General features: G+C 36.8%; 1 protein-coding gene across 3 annotated transcripts in view; it reads right to left on the bottom strand.

Annotated features, from left to right (window-relative positions):
- FAM49A (family with sequence similarity 49, member A) overlaps window positions 1–8846 on the bottom strand; it is a 55213-nt gene that overhangs the window by 33375 nt on the left and 12992 nt on the right. For all 3 annotated transcript variants that reach the window (XM_009334350.1, XM_009334349.1, XM_009334351.1), the window contains exons 2-3: window positions 6114–6164; window positions 4189–4257 (exon numbers count right to left, since the gene is read on the bottom strand). The gene's annotated coding sequence lies outside the window, so the exon portion shown is untranslated. The remainder of the gene's footprint in view (window positions 1–4188; window positions 4258–6113; window positions 6165–8846) is intronic.

Below are 8846 nucleotides of genomic sequence, written 5' to 3'. Positions count from 1 at the left end.
TTCTTCCTACATCCGCCTACGACAAACATTTGCTGCTAGTCAGCGACTCCAAAACCAAATTGTTTACAATTAACTCAAAAAGCCATAAAAAAATTGTTTCTTTGTTCCAGTTGGAAAGAGAGACAGCCAGATGTGTGGCTTGTTGATCTTGCTCTTTTCTGACCTCTGAGTGTAGGAAGAACTGCAGCTGAGGAAGGAAGTCAGCAAGTTGTGTTAATGAAGGTGAACATTAAAAAAAAAGTTTGCAATTTGTTTTATGACAGAAAAATCTCTTTGAAAGAGTTTTTTATTAAAAAAAGATAATACAAAGCCTTACTTTTTGCTATTGGTGAAAAATTAGAGCCTTTGTTTCAGGAGAAGTCAATAGAGTCTGTCTTTTGCTACTTTTGAAAAATTCTACCCTTAATTTCAAGAACTTCAAGAAGTTTCACTGCTGTAAATTATCAAACACCTCATCATTAACACCTGCTGGGAAACCATCCTCCTTTGAGGATGCAAAATTCAGGAAAAGCATTTTGATTTTAGGCTCTAAGTCACAGTCTACCACTACGGACCAAAACCAGGCCTAAAGCTGAATTCCAGATTGAGAGTGAGCCCACTTCTTTGGAAAACACATCTGGCCAACAACGCAAGGCAACACACTGCAGTTACCACAGCACCTTTCTTCACACTTCTCCCTGAAACACATTTATGCGTTATATCTGTAAAACACCTGGCAATGAATTAACTAGCAATCCGTGTCAAAAACTTCATTACATGGTACTCCTTGCGACGGTACAGAACGCGCCTGTACAAGATATTCTGCGACCATAAAAAAGAACAATCTCTCAAAAACTGCACAGTAACATACATGAAACATTATCATTTTGTTTCTGAACTTTGAATTATTTTCTAAAAAATGTCTAAAATGCATTCTGAATTTCTATGACCACACTGCTCCTCATTTTATCATAGTAGCTGAAAAGTTAGTAGAAGTTACCATGCCTGAGGTGATACCTAAGGACACATTTGCGTGTGAAGTACAAATTCACTCCAGAGATCCAGCTTTAGATATTAATTCTGGCACCTAAACATCAATCCAGACTCCTTATGCAGTTAGTGAAGCTTCCCAAACATACTCTAGGCATCCAACTTAATTGTCGGAATTAGGTTAAATGTTTGATGTTGCTCTCCCTGCATTGCTATCTTCACCTTAACAGCTCACACTAGTTTTGGTAGAAAATGATGCCTAATTCTTGTCAACCAGTTACTATTTTAAGAATATACTTACCATCTGAAGACCTGAATAATATCATCACAGTTCATCTTTCAACTTACGTTTATTATGATATTAGTTAATTAAGAAACTTTCCTATGTATTCTTAGAAAACAGGAAACTGAAAATGAAAACTAGTTTACTCTCTTCCCACCCCACATTCTCCTGCCCCCTAAGGTCATTTAGAAAACAACATTAACAGATCACCATACACATGCATATGTACACACAAAACCATTTCTGCAAACAGCTATACAAATATTTAGTCTGATAAGAAAATTCAAATTCTGGAGAATTAAAACAAAATTTCAAGTCATACTGTTTGAAACAGTTGTAAGGGATACTGGTCATTTTAAAAACAGCCTAAGAGATTCAATCTTTCTCTTTGTACTAAGAGAAATGAAAAAACTTATCATGTAAGACTCTCAGCACAGCTCAGACAGCCCACAGCTATGAGCACAAAGAATTGCTTCTGCTGCATTAGTATTTAGAAATTGTTATTGGCTTGTCGTTGTCATATTAAGATTGGATTTTCAGAATGTTTTCTTTTAGAAAAAATTGTTTAGGTGCTTCTACGGTCTGTATTTTGTCATAGCCTTCTGAAAGAGTCAATCTTTAAGGTCATTAAAGGCATATTTAAGGGCTTCATTTTGAAAAAATAATTTGTCTTAACATCTGTAAAAGGTCTCTAATAGCAAACAGTTAGGACTTTAAAAATTCATCAGGTAAAAAAAAATACTAAATAATTTTCCTACCAGTTGTAGTTCCTACCAGTTTATTAGTTCCATACCAATGGAATTAATAAAAGCAGTGGACTACACTGCAGTAATATTAACTTTCTGCAGACTAACTTTAAAAGAATCCATAATTTAGCAAATCTCTATTTCCTCATTTCACACTCCTTGTTTCTCATCACTTCCTGTTTCTTCTGACATGTTAGAGTGTTCAGCTCCATTCCTATCATTTTTCCCTTTAATTCTTCCTTTCACTCAACTTGTCCTGTCTCTAAGATCTCCCTTCAGCTCATCTCGGTCCCCCCCACTAGGGTGGATAAGCCTATGCAGAGCACTCGTTTTTGACATCCTCTTCAGCTCAGAAAGATCTTTCTTCACTTAAAAAGTAGAACAGGCCCTAAGTTTTAATTTAAATGCTATTTTTAGAAAATTTGTTATTATATACATAATTCCTGTTTTAAATTCTATACAACTGTAACAAAATAGAAGGCTGGAAGACCTTTTAAGGGAGAAAATAAAATGTAAAAATGAAATAGACAAAGCAGCTTCACTGGTTAAGTATACAGTCCTTACAAGTATCACATCATTAGTTTACAAGGTAGAGAAAAATAATTTCCTACACTGCAGAAATTGTCAAAGCTATGATTATAGCCTTTAATCTTAATAAGTCTTTCCTTCCACCCCTCACACCCACCTCCTCCCTTGGACCTAGGTTTGTTCGCCCGTCCAGTGAAATCAAACAGGAGTATTGCTGGCTTTCAACAACACCAGTTCCACATTCACCAGAATCCTTTGTGGCCTTAAATTAATGAATCTCTACACCTTTCAAACTCCTCTGCAGTTGGCTTTATTTCTTTTGAACAAACATCCACATGATTAGCAAACACCTTTACTTTAAGACTGCCACTGAGATCCCTGGGTTCACTTGGGTACCGCAAACCTGCTTTGATAGAAAGCCAGGCAGGCCGCTGCCATGTTGGGCTTGGTTTTACCTGCAACAAACTGAAGTTTTTGTGGTCATTTGCCCATAGCATCACTTGTTGGATGCCTCTCACGGCAGCTGAATTAATGACAGCATTCACTGTTACTAACATAGGGTTAGCTTAAAGAGTCCTCTCCATGCTCGATGGTTTCCATCTCTCTGAGAAACCACCAGATGAAAGCTACTATCTCACATGGCCTTACTTCCCACAGTAAAGATATTATTCCCTTTCAGATTTTAAGTGTTACATGCTGCAACCGCCCAGCTCAAACGTCACGTCTGCTTCACGTTTCCCAGCAGTCCAGACAGGGCTGGCAAATAGCAGCGTGTTTGGGTCAGAACCACCAGAACCGTCATCTGTGACTCGTAGCCTTGGAGCTCCGGTGCAATGCTGACCACAGCTCAGCCGTGCGTGAGGTGTGACACTGAGATCTCCCTTCTGTTCCCTATAACCTATGTGGTAAACACAAGTAGCCAAATTGGCACAACCTCCAGTATTTCACTATGAGGAAGAAGGTAATCTTCAGTGACAAATACTATTGTAATTACATCTACAGATCAAAACCATCTAGCTCTTCTCCATTGCCCCTCTGCTTCCCCCTCAGATATAGGTCTGCAGCTGTTCACAGCCCCTTCGTAGTCCTCCTCATGTATCAAACCTTTCCTTGGAGCAGAGAGAAGCGAGATGTTTAAAGCCAATACCACAATTTGTTGCTGCCAAGTACTGGCACTGATTTCCTTGCATCGACACCAGTACTTTTTTGAGTCCACAGTGAGCTGATGCAGAGGTCTAAATAGACAGAAAATTAATCCTCCAAGAAGTCTTTGCAATCCTGTAGATTTTCAGTAGCAAATTCCCTAAACCAGCACATTCCAGATGAGTACAGGTGTTGATGCAAGAGAAGGGGCAGGCAGAACTGACCTACCACTTTGAATGGCAATAAGCTAATTAAACAACTACATACTCAATCATAAAATTAAATCCCATACGTAGATAGACCATGCAGAGTTGCTGATGCAGTTTCTCTCAGGGAATATAAAAATTTAGGACAACTGAACTGTTATTATTTAAAATCTCAAATAACATTGGACTCATTCAACAAAGACATAAACAGTCTGTACAAAGTAAAGTCCAGCATATTGCACTCTTTAGCTTTCTCACAATTCATGTATAAAAGAAAGAGGGTACTTAACACAAACACTTGGTTATGTCTTACCTAGAAATACAGTGGCTCCAATTCACATTCAAAAATCCAAAGAGGTGATGCTAAACATTCAATGTCCGTCTGTCACAAAAAACATTCAAGATTACACTTGGGATCACTGTGCTTTTCCCTCTCTCAATTTTCAGATGAAACTTTCTATCTTAAAAAGGAAATATACCAGATTATATCCATGGAAAACTGAAATTATTATTTCGAAAGTGAAATTTGGAACTTCCAAAAACTTTTAACTTAATACCATTCAAAAATGCTGCCGGATTGAAATGATCAGGTACTTAAACTGAATTTTCTATCCCATATAATTCTGCAGAACAGATTCAATTTAATTTGTATTTTATAATGAGCTGTTGCCAAGACTGGTACAGACAAAGGAAAATAATGTTCACTGGTACTGGTATTCATTATATTAAGAATTAAAAGAAACAATAATGAAATAATGAAAATGCAAATACATTTCGAAAATATTTAGCCATTTATTATAATGGCTATGTTTATTTAAAACAATATTTACATTGAAAGAGGTCTGGTTAAAGGAGTTCTAGGTTCAGAAATGAATTTTCCAATCTTTTGAAATTACCAAAAAGAATGTAATTTAAATGTCTAACAGTGATCATTTCATTCTGCAAGTGTTTGGGGGGGGAGGCTGAGAGAAAAACAAGGGGACCAGGTCCTTCATAAGGATTTTTAGGGACAGCTGTTCTTAAGGTCTGGCTCTTATGTCACTTTCTCAACTCTCTAAATAAAAGAACTTACAGCAACACAAGTTTGCTCCCAGAACAAAGGTGAAGGCAACTTAAGAAAAAGAAATCCGCTACAGAAAAGCTTGGAAGTGAACTTGCGTTCCAATCATAACCTCAACGATGCTAATAGAACTCCACAAACACTCTTCTTCCCAAATATTCTGGTTCACTATCCTCACAACTACGGAGAAACAGAGGTCAAGTCATCAGGTCCATAAATCAGCTGAATTAAGTTTTGGCTTTGAAAAATGCATGGTTGTATTTCTGCAGCTATATTTATAAAGGTATGACTAAAAACTGGTTCTAATCGATGGATTTTTATTCATTTTATTCATTTAATTTCAAAATAATAAGAGTGCTTGATCGCTGCCTAAAGAGGAATTATCTTTTGAAACTTGGGGGCGGTGCGGTGCAGATTTTTTTTTTCTTCTAAAAACACGTTCCTTACTGCAAATTATAACAATTCATTGTAAAAGCAGATTAAATTAAATCAGAATGTAACACTAATTTCTCAAGTAGAGCACCCACATAGGGAACTAATTAGGAATAGCTCCTCTGTGTAAACAAACCTTTGTACCAATTAGTAGCTGGTCAAGTCAGGGAACTCCCTTTCTCTAGGGGAAAAAAGTCTATTTTCAGCATTGCTTTATTTTGCTGCTGGCTGCAAATTCTCTCCAGTTCTGTATCAACAGAGTGTGTTTAGAAGTTATATTTCAGAGACTGATGGGAACGTGGTCAAGATTTGGAAAAAAAAAAAAAGGCAGTAGAAGGCCTTAAAAAAAAATTAAAAAAAAAATCACAGAACTAGGACTTCAAAAGGGATGAGAACAAATCCCGTTCTCTGCCTAGGCCAATTCTGTGCCAAGGGTTTACAGAGAACAGAACAATAACAGTGAAATTATTCAAAACAAACAGTGGAGTAAATGAAAAAAGTACATGGGAAGAAGAATTCTCAGTTGTTGTTCTATAATAAGAAAAGCAAACAAATAAAAACCCTCAAGGCGAGGATAGAATATTATGCCCAGATAGCATTTTGAAAGCATCAGCTAGGTACAACAGTAAAACTACATAATAGGATGCAATTCAAGGGAGGCTGAGTATTCATTTATCATTTATGACGTTCGAATCTGCTAGACAGCTGTTGTGTGCAAGACAGCAAATACCAGAGTTGACTCTTACCTTGCTGAAGATGATCCAGAGCCTTCCCGATAATTAGATAAAGGCTGCAATCTGTGGATTTTAAAATTTGTTTAAAAGAATTGTTATTAATGAAACTGTTTTAATTACTAAGTAAAAATCAGAAAAGTTACTTAAATGACTTCAAAACATAGTAATATCCCTTTTTTTTTTTTTTTTTTAAGCAATGAGTACTGCTGCAAGCTATCTTCTACTGAGCGTTACACCAGAGCAAAAGGTCAATCCCATAGTCCAGCGCATCAGGACAGTGAAATACTGTTACCGTGTTTAGGACGCTTAGTTAACTCCAGAGAGAGATGCAGCTTACGTAGGAAAGAAGCTGGGAAGGGCGCATCAGGGAACGTGCAAAGCAGGAACACCTCAGGACAGGGAGAAGACTGGAAGGACCTCACAGAACCCAGAAAACCACCATTTCCTACGCAGTGATGTAGTTAAGACACAACTTCTGACCCTCCAGCCCTACTGGGTTGCAAAAACCAGCTCTAGATACCATCGCTTTCTACAGCATTTACTGGCTGAAGTTATATGAAAACATGACCCCTCCCCTCTTGACCCAACAACAAAAAGAAATGAGAAGTCTGAAGGACTCAGGAACCCCAGCACTAATTAAATGAGCATCTGTGAATAAGTTTCAAAGGGGTCTCCCACTTATTGGACCATGTTAACTCCCAAGCTACTCAGCGTTTAGGTATTTTCCAAGCTTCACGTAATTAAGGTTAACTGGAAAGAGTGGTTAAGCAACAACGCAGCAAGACTCACATTAAACAGAAACCAAAGTAGATTTACTACCAGTATGAGATAAAGTGAAGGTGATAGAACAGAATGGATGAAAATGATGAGCAGGGATCACAGGTTGAAAGAAGAGACTGGAAAGAACAGACACGGAAACAGTGCAGATAAAGAAAGAGGACTGTGAAATTTAGATGATCACCAGAAATAAAAATGGTGGAATTTAGCTTTGAAAGGGCAAGTCTAGCCCAGACTATGTTGACATAACATCAACTGGCTTTGGAGGAATGTCACGACATAAAAAAAGACCCTAAGTCAGTTTGAGAAAGGGGAGGAAAGTATTTGTTAGCTAAACACCTTAAATAAAGTAATTAATCAATTAAAAATCTCATACCAAAGCAGGTACCTGCAGAACTGAATTTATATGAGCCATGATTTGAGCCATTTATTTGATCCCACTCTAGAAGGAGTTCATCAATGTGAAAAGATCAGAAGTTTTTAGTCACTGAAGCCACAGGCAACACAGTTTAATTGAATTCACAACCCACTATCATAAGAAAGGAAACAGAAGTAAAAAGGTCTTAATAAAGGAAAAAAGGTACTAAATTTCCACTTCTTTCTGGAAGTATTAAATGGAAATATGACTACAAAGAACATAATTTGAGAGTGAACAACTACTACATTCCCTTCAAATGCACAGGACATGTCTCACCAAATTCTACAGAAGTATTTGAACAGAAATTTTTTTCAGGAAAATTAACTAATTACAGAACAAGACTTACAGGTTTAACTATGGTAAAAATTGCCAGAAACCTTTAAACCGATTGCAAGTGGAACAGAAAAAAATCCAGGCTAATATTCTATGGAATAAAAATAAAAGATTGCTATAAGAAATGAAATAGCATAAAAGTTGTGAAGTAGATGCAAGAACAGAAGATAAAATATATTTCATAGAAACTTCAGAATTTGTATACTGCAAAACAAGACAATTGGATTGTTTAAAAAACTCTATGTTCATCAGAGCACATAAGCCTAGTGAGGCTAATTAAAAATGTTGACACCTAACACAGACCAAAAGAAAGGTAAATGAGAATTTTCTTGAATTATATTCATAATTTCCCTATTTTTATGTTAGACCAGTTTGTTCTGTTACATAACTTGGCTTATTTGGAGAAAATTAACACTGCTAGCAACAATAAGCTCTCATGTAACAGGTGCAAAATATACTCACAAAAAGCTGGGAAGTAGACTATAACACAGTTACTGCGGAAGTTGAAACACATTTTCATATAGAAAAACTAAATTTTGGAAACAAAAACCCAGCAACTATCAATGAGTATCTCCTGCTCAGCTGAATCATGAAATTACAAAAACTTTGCAACTTATACAGAATAGCTATCCTAAGCACAACTTAAGTAGTAGCTAGCACTGAATTAGATTTTTAACAAAATACTCATTACATTCTGAAAGTCTGCTTTTTAACCTTTTTTAAAACTTATCCCGTATATCCGAATTTCTTTCAGTCTAAAACAGAATCAAACTAAAATAATCTGAAATGGGATGTAAAAACGTCAGTCCAATTCGTAGAGCTAATATGACAACGGGGCATGAAATGGGCATTAAACAAGGACTAAAAACAGATGCCAGGAAGCACATTTGTTCCGCAAGCAGTGACTGCGTGGAACAGGCTGCAAGGCAAGTTCATTGAGGTAAGACATTTGGACTGAGAGAGATACCATCGAGTGGGAAAGCAAGTGCCATGGGAGAGAAAGAAGATCAACTACTCTGACTGGAAGAGCATCGTATTTCCAGTTTTTGGTCTTTAAACTAGAATATTCCTTTAAAGATGGAGAGAAACAGTCCAAGATTGGTATCAGAGTCTTCAATAGGAAAGCCAGCGGGAATCAAAAGGGACAACATTTTAACATGTTTATAAAATAACTAAATATCAAGATACTCCTTACAACGCTCTGACCTAATCACGGG

This window comes from Pygoscelis adeliae, unplaced genomic scaffold (genome assembly GCF_000699105.1).
Source record: "Pygoscelis adeliae isolate BGI_AS28 unplaced genomic scaffold, ASM69910v1 Scaffold211, whole genome shotgun sequence".
Taxonomy (NCBI): Eukaryota; Metazoa; Chordata; class Aves; order Sphenisciformes; family Spheniscidae; genus Pygoscelis; species Pygoscelis adeliae.
This window is presented reverse-complemented; position numbering and strand designations above follow the sequence as displayed.